General features: G+C 37.1%; 1 long non-coding RNA gene across 6 annotated transcripts; it reads left to right on the top strand.

Annotated features, from left to right (window-relative positions):
* Nucleotides 1-420: 420 nt before the first annotated feature.
* On the top strand, nt 421-7,932 carry LOC149116371 (uncharacterized). 6 transcript variants are annotated; one of them, XR_016205399.1, is made up of 6 exons: nt 446-1,308; nt 3,479-3,563; nt 3,941-4,039; nt 5,859-5,980; nt 6,385-6,588; nt 6,913-7,932. It is a non-coding gene; the product is annotated as an uncharacterized LOC149116371 (long non-coding RNA). The 6 variants fall into 6 exon arrangements; XR_016205397.1 differs by having other exon boundaries at nt 421-1,308; nt 3,759-5,980; XR_016205395.1 differs by having other exon boundaries at nt 422-1,308; nt 3,941-5,980.
* Nucleotides 7,933-8,743: the final 811 nt, after the last annotated feature.

Genomic DNA, 8,743 nt, shown 5'->3' with positions numbered 1-8,743 from the left:
TCGGCTTTTGAACTACTTGGCTCTGCATTTCTCTCGCAGAAAAAAGTATTGCTTTTGATTACTGAACTCAGCACAAAGACAGAGACAAAGCTTAACCTTCAATGTGATTGCTACACCCCAAAGAGTGCACGGTTGCATGCTTAAAAAGGGGTTGCTGGTGAAAATCACCATCTATATTTCAAGATCTCGTCCAGCCACCCTGCTGAGTTTGAGCTGCGTATTTCAAAACTTGGTGACGACCTGGCATTGTGTGCAGGTTGATTTTGTCATGTTACTCATTTGCTCACTGTTGTTTTTTTATATTTACATTAGGTGATGATACTCTGAAAATCTGGGATCTGAGAAACTTCAAGGAATATCTCAATGTTGCCATGAATTTAACAAATTACTATCCAAAGTAAGCAAAATTACCGTAAATCCTCGAATTAGCGCCCCCCTCGAATAAGCGCCTCCCTCCCCTCCCCCCATTTTTTGGGCAAGTAATGAGACGACAAAGGATGAATAGTTTTTGTCGTGCAGTATTAGCGGAGCTCCGGCAAGAAAAGGAAACCCATGAATTGATTTTCTCGTGGTTATCATGGCTAGCGGTATTGCTCGTGGGCGCGTACGCACGACGGCGACGACGACGACGACCACTGAGTCGCGCAAGATGGCGGCCATACTTCAGCTAATAGGTTGACAGAGACATGCACCCTCGGTTTGTAGCGGGAGAATGCCATTTTTCTTGGCGGGATTTTTAAAGAAAAACGATAGCGGAGGTTGATCTAATATTTTTAAGACAGGGTTGCACTGAAGCAAAAAACAGAGAGCAAGAATTAACAGGCAAAGAAGTAGCGAAGAAGATCGCGAAAAAGACTGAGCGGGCCAGCGCTGGGGAAGGAGGCGAGACAGTACTGAACAATGCCGTGAATTATAGCTAGTCAAGGGCTAGAGAAAGGAGGTGAAATAATACCGAACAATGCCGTGAACCAAAGCTAACGAGGGCTATAGAAAGGAGGCGAAAGTACCCGACAAATTGATTCAGAAGACTGCCGAACTCCCCATGGCCAAGTTCAAAATTCGCGCGAACGTGATGCTGTGCAGCCGTGCAAGAAAATTCAAAAGTCACCTGATTTGGTCAGGTGATGGACAAGAGAAATCAAACGTGCCCGAGTGTTTTAGGGAAATTACAAAACAGTAAACGTAGCGGAAAAAAGTGGTTGATTCGTTGATCTATCGCAAATATAACTTCAGTTCAGTCTTCACAACTTTTGCTGCAAGTTTCTGCCCGGAAGATTTACACTGGCCGAACTGAATTGCCAACTTGCGGTAAGTGACATTTGTTGTTGCGTTTGCTATGAAAATTAACAAGTTGCCTCGGCGATATAAGCTTATTTTCAATTGGAATCCATTAAAAGTCTTCCTTATTTGAAGCCATGCTGTAAGAGATTTTAAAAATTGCATCGTTTTAATTTCGCTCGTCTCTAAACAATAACACGTGGGTCGCTTTGGAGGTTGCTGTAAGTTGTAAACAAATTAATTTTTCTGTCGATTTTCGTCGTCAACTTAAGCTTATAACCTCACGTCTAAAAATAAGCTCAGCCAAAACCGTACTTGTAAACACGGCCGGGCGAGTTTTGAAGTTTTCTCTGAGTTAGTTAGCACTGCCGCTTCGTAGACTGCTAAAATTTCTTCTTCTGTTGTTGAAAACCAAGGAAGGTCTACAAACCATTTTAAGCCGAAGCGAACAGGATTTGCTAAATTTAATTTTGTTCCTATGTGAATATTTGCATATTGTGATTACAAAGTATGGAGATTTCCTCGTTTTGTTAGTTCAATTTATTCGGTTTGGCGAAATGCTTTTGTGAATTCCGAGGTTAATTTGGTTGAAGACTGGTAAAGCTACTGCCAATAAAATGACTGCAAAGCTAAATTAAGCCGTCGACAAAAATACAGACTCTCAGTAATATTCCAATTTAAGCGTGAATAATTTTTAAACTTTAACACCGCAAGCTTAAACGAATTTTCTTTATCCTCTCTTTTATTCGGTCACCTTTCATTGAGAAGGGATTTGCTGTTGATACTCGAGCTCAGATGTAGTGATATGCATCTTGTGTTTTTTAATGTAGATTTCCTCGTTTTATTTTGTTGTCTGTCCAATTAGTTCGGTTTGGTGAAATGCTTATATAGTCCAAAATGTCGAGTAGACGATTATGCATGGCAATCCTGTCTGCAAATAAAGCTCTGCTTTGATTTTGATTGGCTATTTCATTTTATTTGTGCCATTGCTTTTGGTTGGGGGTACATGGACCCTATTTTCTTAACAAGAGGTTATTCCCCAATGCGGTATTTACACTTAATATGGAAATGTTCCTAAAAAGTGACATGGTACTAATTAACTCAGTAAATTGAACAGTGTAATAGAAGTTCTTGCCCTGACCATTTCTCGGTAATAAGAATAACTTTTACATACATATATACACAATTTAGTTGGAGAGAGCATTCTCCTATCTCCACGCTCTCTCTCTCTACTCTCTTCTTCACACTAATTTTTTATTAACAAACTTATTTAATGAATGTCACTGACTGTTTTCTTTGTTGTGCATGCATACTTTTTTGCTCGTCGAAGAAAGTTTCAGTTTCTTCCTGGCTGTACAGTTTCCTTTCTCCTGTCCTGTACCAATTCGTTTGTGATGTAACTTTGTGAATTCTCTATTCTCCTTAAATTTTATCTCATCGGGTTGATAGAATGCACTCTCAGAGTGTTCCATCATTGTCTTTGGTCGCTACAATTTTCCAGAAAAAAGCAATAGTTTTCTTAATTTCCTTTTACTTTGTGTTAGGACTTTTTAGCATGCCTGTAATTGGCCCATGGGCATTACGGGAGAATAATTTTCAAGTAAAGAATTACATTCATTTTAGCGTTGAGTATTTTAAATTGTTATGAATTAGGCATTTCTTTTTATTTTTTATTTTTTATATTTTTTTATTTTAGTTGCACGCAATGTTTTATGATTTTACTGAGGTATACCATGTAAATGTAAGTAATGCACTGGAATTGGCCAATCAGAGTGTGCATTATATCGGCTTTAAACACAAACCATATATAATAAATGACTTGTATGTAAATGATATTTTTATTACAGAGAACTGGACAGGGCAAGAACTTCTTCTTTTGTGAATTTATATATTAATTCCTCTCAGTGCTGTCAAAATGTCTCAGGAACCTTCATTTCTGATAATCTATTATTTTCCACCATACCTACAGCACAGAAGCTCACCAAATCCTAACTGATAACTAACATGTGTGTATCTCTAGCCTTTGCTGTGTGCTACATGTATATTCTGTTATCCTGCCTTAACTGCTAGAAACAATTTTGACAGAGCTGTTGCAACAGTTTCACTTAAATTGAATTCCAGTAACAGCGCTACATGTAGCAGTGTTATTGAGTATGAACTTTATGGAGGATTTTAAATTTTTATTTTTTTATGATTACAGACGGCAACAAAATATACATGTGTATACATAACCTGATGTTGGTGTTGGTTACAAACCGTAGTTTATAATGGTCATCCTATTACAGGTAAGGGAGAAAAAGTTCAGAGAGTTTAGAACATTTCTTCCCCCAGTACACCTTCTGTCTATAGGTGCAATAATTGAGAGGTTATATATATATACGAAGAGTAATGTAAAGTTACTGTATAAACTTAGCATTAAAATCTGACATTTGATAAAATTAGTCACGATTTAATTGTTATCACTCCCTGTGAATTCATAGAGATTCCAGAGGCAAATTATCACCTAATGTGGAAGTCCAGTCTTCAAGTGAGGGAAAATGACACAAAAGAGTTACAATGAAAGTAAAAAGAATTGTGAATGTTGATATGGTGCACATTATACATCATGTAAAGGTATTTGGTGAGTGCCAAAGGCATAACATTTCATTTATTGCTTTTTCAGGACAAATTATATAACAGTGACGTTTTAAAAGGTGTGATCAGAAAAAAAAATGAGTACATTGTCCAGGTAGCACCAGTTTATGGACGGCATATGCAGACGGTAAGAGGAACTGTAAACACTACCACGTAAGTTAGTTTTATGCTTATGACTTCTTGTTCTTGGATTTTGCGTCATTTCATCACAAGAATAGGTAATGAAAGATGCAATAGTTGTTGCAATATATTTTTGAAGGAAAACTTATAAGTCTGCGTACGCTGGATAACAGCCATGTGTAAACTGAATGTGAAGCAAACACTCTGTTAAAGATGGGGCAACCCTAAAACCCAGAAACTGGAATCCGGAATCTGGAACCTAAAACCGGAATCCAGAAACTGGAAACCGGAATCCGCAAATCAAAGAAAATAAGTTCTTCAAATACACGAAAATTGTTTTGCTTAGCTTTTCGACTGTAAAAAGTAAGCTGCCAAGTAAAAAGGACCTCAAACTTAACCTTTTTTGAAACAAAAATTCCCTGTCTGTTGAAATCATGCAACTGTTATTTTTAGTGAGGGCTATGACTATGAGAGTCTCAGTAAAGTGCGTCTTAATTTTATTCCAAGCACCTCGAGAGTCTCTAAAATAAGCTTGCTGGTAATTGCCATTTTGTTTAATAAGTGATCTTCAATTTACCAGGAGTATAAATTTATCCTTTATGTCTAGTAGATACTGAACAAGATAGAAAATGTCATAGAGAACAGGATATCCGTCAGTGGCAGCCCCCTGTACATTGACGGTCACGCCCCCCACTTTCGAAGTCCAAAGGCTAACCCATCTGGTCTAAATATGAAATTTGATTTTTCCAACAGATACGAGACCAATTCCAGATTAACACAATTTCCACACTGATACTGTGACAAATCAGCCTTTCATATTCTTGGCGGCCATCATATTAAAACAATTTGTAGAAATGTTGCACACTTACTTCCGTCTGCTTCTCACTTGCTAACAGATCAGACCACATGTTGTTAAAAGATGCTTAAAGACTGCCAGAAACTCACTGCAATAGCCTATAATAGCTTGTTGTTAATGTGCTGCTCACCAGTCTTCTCAGAGCAACTTGATCTAGACAAGAAGCGGGCTCTCACTAGGGTCAGCTTCAACAAAAGATGGGTTTTGGGCTGGGGGCGTGAGTGGCAAAGCCGCATGAAGGCTCTTGGTGACATGCCAATGCAGAAAAACACTAGACACCTATTTAGCCTGCTCAGACACTAGAGACAGATACTAGAGCCTGCTCGCAGGCTATGAGTAACTCTATCCACCCAAAAAATCAGTAACCCTGACTGGATAGTGATGTACCCAATGGATAGCTTTATGCAGCTTTTGAACAACCGGGCCAGATATATAGCTAAGGGTTGTTCAGAACTAGTCAATAATTTTTTAGCAATTACAGTTTGTGGCTGAAGTAAAGCCAAGAAAATAAATAACAACAAAATAATTTTTGCTCATATTTATTTATTAGACATTGCTGAAGTGAATTATTTCTATCATCATTCATAATATCTGGATTCCAGATTCTGGTTTTTGGTTCCGGATTCCGGATTCCAGATTCTGGGTTCCAGATTCCGGATTCCAGATTCTGGATTCCAGATTTCGGTTTCCAAATTCAGTGTTTTAGGGTTGCCCCAGATGATGTACGTGTATATGTTAATCTTGAATAATCTGAAATTTCAGAGAGTTTAAAAATATCATATCATATCTGTGATGGTTCTGAGGTGGAGGGCTGTTACATGTACATGTAAATGTCTCATGCATGATTTTTCACTCGTTATGATTCAGGTACAAATAGTTTCTGTATCTGTTGATGTGCAACAATCTACACCAATATTTCAACCTAATAATGTACAGTGTATATTAATTAACCAAATTATGCTGTTTTTAGTTGACCAGTCCTACTACATAGTAATGTGATGTTGAAGGGCACAAATTTAAAAACATGCCCAGTGTCAACTTGTCAAATATGTGAACTGGCCAGACAGTGTAGATTACAAAATTCTCTGAAAGGTAAGATGTTTCTTAAACATTATGTTGTAATTAATGATTTCTCAGACATTGTTTTCTTCAAGAAAAGATTCATACCCCACATGGAGGTTTTTTCTCTATTAGAGCTCTTGATTCCTGATACTTTAATTTGGAATTTCTAAAGAGTGGCCATGAATGGGTGTTGGGTGTGAATATCTTCTGGAACTGCACATTCATTCATTGAGTAAGCAAGAACATCAGTATTTATCCTGACAAACTCTGATTTTCTTCTGGAAGCTGAACTCATATACAGTTGTGCAGTTATATGTACAACCAAACATTGTAACCCTCAATGTTCCAGTTTCTTGTTTGAAGCAAATTGCATTTGCTCTTGAAAGCAAGTGGCGAAGTTCATAACAGTTATGTAAGTTTGCTTTGTATTTCAGGGCAGAGCCTGCCACAGTGAAAGTTGGAGTACCAACCCCTAGCATTTGATTCACTACTAACACTCAGTAAACAACTAACAATGAAGTACACTGTATATCAAAGAAAGGAATTACATGCCTGTTCCTGTCAGTCAATATATGAACAGTTTACAGATGGGGAGCCTGTATTAAAACATCAAAGATTTTCAAAGCAACCATGTCCTGGTGAGATATTTCTGAGGAAATATAAATTTAAGGTCCTTATGATTGCTTATAGGCATTGATTTTTATTGTAAACAATATCTTACTGAGTGTATTTTTCTTGCGTACTAATTGTTGTAGAACACAGACATCACTGTTATGACAGAGATGTTAATTTGTGAAAAGTTCTATAAACAAATGCATCTGGGAACAAATTAATTTATCATGGATACAGCTTCTGAGAGATCCCCAATATTAATGGAACATACACTGTTCATACATGTAAAAGAGTTCAGTAATTCATTACTTATGATTGTAATGCTTTGTTTGGTTTCTCTGTATTTACAGACAACTTGATGGGATTATAGATTCTGCACCAAGTTCATTGAATAAACTGACTTGGAGGTTCAGTTCTGCAACCCATCCTGTTTGTAGTAATATCATAGCTGCAACATTGTGACAGATACACTGCATTACATTATTAAGAAACACATATTAACTAATTATTTTTAAGTGCCTTTTAAATTAATCAGTTTTTCTTAGAGATAATTTACTCATGGTTTTATATAATTGGCTTTTTGGCTTTAAAATGATATTTATTGAGCTTTTAAATCAATTTTGTGATAATCTGCATTGGACATGGCATAAATTGATATTTTGCCAACACGAAATGGAGAATTGGATCTAAAGCAAAGTTGCAGGATTAGCATTTTTGTAGAAAGAAAGGGTTGAGAAATTTGTGACATTCTACAGACAGCCTTGCCATTCGCAATGTCCGATAAGGTTAATTTGTTCCATTCTGTTGTAGAAATAGTGTTCTGTAATTTATAAATTATTTCAATCTGTTGTTTAAATGATTGCCTTATAACCCCATGTCTGGCTTTGGTACATGTAGGATATTGATGCATTTTTTAGCCATTTTGCTGTAAATTATCTTAATTGATGTGTCAATCAAAACATATCTTGGATATGCTGGACTCTTCTGACAAATGTACCTATGCCTGGTATTTTTGTGAGATTTCATTTGGTAGAGATTCAGGGACTGAGTATATTGTAACCACTGCATTTCAATCAGTCCCCACAACAAAAAAATGTGTAGACCTCTTTTGTGTGGGAGTCATGTTAACTAAGGAAGAATATAATGATTAATGACAATGCCTTGTCTTTCTGAATATGGTAGGAAAGAACAAGAAATGCCACCAAAAAGCACAGAAGACAGTTCTGTTCTGTGATCAAGAATTTTGGTGGCTTCCAAGAAATCCTTGAAATCATGGCTATATATTTCATAATCACACCATCTTACACCTCGATCTGCTGATATAATACTAGTTCCGGCTGAAACTATTAAATCATTCGCAATTTACCTCATACATGTTGGATTATTTTCATTAGTAACAACATTCCGAAAAATAACTGAGGAGCTCCGCTTTTAGGCTGGCCTAAATCTATATATTAGATTTGTGCATTGTTTCAGTTTGTGAACACGTTAAGTTTGGAAAAAAAATTACAAGTACTAATGGTGCCACGATTCAAACTTTAGGATCAGCTTTTTATGTCGATAAGCAGCTTATGTTGCTGTTTACGCGCAGATGATGTATTAAAAAATGATCATGTCAGGCGACGATTTGGAAAAAATTAAATAAGCGCCCCTCTCGAATAAGCCCCCCCCCCCCCCCCCCCTCCATCTTCTCCTAAATTTGAAATAAGCACCCCGGGCGTTAATTCGAGGATTTACGGTATATCAATCCCTGCGAAAATTCGAACACTGTTTTCCAGAAGTGCAAACTCTGGTCCAAGTTGATTGTCACGTTTATTAATACCTCTATGCTCACACTGGTTGACGGCTAAATGGAGATTACGGCTCAATGGAGATTCATAAGGGATTCTATGCACAACAACTCATATGGTTGGAAGACCATAAGTTTCTGTGTTTTGTAACAAATGTAACTCGTGTAAACCTGTTTTGGCTATCCCAATAACACGTTGTCAATCGAGGATGAAGATTAACAGAGTTAGTCTCCCATATAAACTGTCTGTAGGCTTTATTACAAACTAAAGGTTATCTCTCTCAAGTCAGTTTTAGATATGGTCAGGAGCCATAATCGGGGACGGAGACCGTAAGTCTTGGGATCCGCGCGCACCTATGATATGGGACAATTTTTCTATTTTTAGAACAAAT

The sequence above is a fragment of the Orbicella faveolata genome, unplaced genomic scaffold, assembly GCF_042242905.1.
Source record: "Orbicella faveolata isolate gen_17 unplaced genomic scaffold, um_ofav_v1 contig_12, whole genome shotgun sequence".
In the NCBI taxonomy this organism is placed as follows: domain Eukaryota; kingdom Metazoa; phylum Cnidaria; class Anthozoa; order Scleractinia; family Merulinidae; genus Orbicella; species Orbicella faveolata.
The sequence above is the reverse complement of the archived record's forward strand: the minus strand, read 5'-3'. Positions and strand labels throughout refer to the sequence as shown.